The sequence below is a fragment of the Myotis davidii genome, unplaced genomic scaffold, assembly GCF_000327345.1.
Source record: "Myotis davidii unplaced genomic scaffold, ASM32734v1 scaffold142, whole genome shotgun sequence".
Classification (NCBI taxonomy): Eukaryota; Metazoa; Chordata; class Mammalia; order Chiroptera; family Vespertilionidae; genus Myotis; species Myotis davidii.
In genome coordinates, this window is record NW_006294400.1 from 561,208 (window position 1) to 562,443 (window position 1,236).

Genomic DNA, 1,236 nt, shown 5'->3' on the forward strand with positions numbered 1-1,236 from the left:
ATGAAGGAGAGCAGGTTTGTAGGAGAGCCACAGAAAGCCCCATAGGGAGGAGGTGCTCTGAGGGGTGCAGGTGGAAGCGGGGGCTGCACAGAGGAGGCAGGAGTCTTCAGCTGGTGGGTGGCTGTCCTGAGCCTGAGCAGCTCAGGGCCTTGGACTCCGGAATCAGGAGCTGAGAGTCTGGGGCCCAGCAGTGTGTAACTTTCTTTTTCCCCTGCAGTTCCTCCAAACCCCTCTGGCATTCTGTGCAACCTGAGCACGTCACACCCCTCACCCCTTGCCAAGGGCCCGAGGCTAATGGCCTGGTGCCACAGGCGGCCGTTTCCCCAGGGGGAGTCTGGTCAAGAGGCACATCCTGCCCGCTGCTCTTGGGGATGGGGCGAGGCAGCACAGCGGGGGCGGCCTCCAGGGAGGAAAGGACCCGCCCAGGGAGGCGCACTGGGCAGGCCCCTGGAAGGGGTGTAGGGCGGACAGTGTTGCAGTCAAGCACATAGGCTCAAGGGTGACAGTCCCCTGGGAGCCTTCACCATGTCCACGTAGGTCCCCAGAGGGGCAATGCTCACCCACTGGTGCAGCCCACATTGAGTCACTAGTGCATCGATTTATCCTCAGCGGCTTCCCCAGATTGCCTGACCTTGAGATCCAAGGAGTGTCCACTGCCCAGTCTGACACCAACAAAACTGAGGCCACTGGGGACCAGGATCTCCAGTTTGACATTGAACCCTGGGCCCCTGCTTTCCTGGAGAATGCCCACTGGAGTGAGCAGAAACTCATTCACAGACTTCCTTTTCCTATATTTCCTCTATTCTTTTCTATCGATCAGATATACATTTTTACTATTTCTAAAAGTAGTAAAAATCATTGACCAAAATTTGTACGATGAAGAAACATGATTCAGCGTGGTTCAGTGGTTGAGCGTCGACCTATGAACCAGGAGGTCATGGTTCAATTCCTGGTCAGGGCACGTGCCTGGATTGCAGGCTCGATCCCCAGCGTGTAGGAGGCAGCCCATCAATGATTCTATCATTGATATTTCCCTCTCTCTCTCTCTCTGTCTCCCTTCCTCTCTGAAATCAGTAACAATATATTTTTTTAAAAAAGTAGCCTTGACATATTGTGATAAAAATAGTACTTGAACTCTATGGTCTTCCTTCCCCAAATCCACATACCCAGATGTATTATGAGAAAATCATTAGACAAATCCCAAATGAGGGACATTCTACAAAATTTTTGTTCAGT

General features: G+C 52.4%; 1 protein-coding gene across 2 annotated transcripts in view; it reads left to right on the forward strand.

The window, feature by feature from the left end:
• CRAT (carnitine O-acetyltransferase) overlaps positions 1-1,236 on the forward strand; it is a 13,198-nt gene that overhangs the window by 2,177 nt on the left and 9,785 nt on the right. The gene's annotated exons all lie outside the window — the stretch shown is intronic.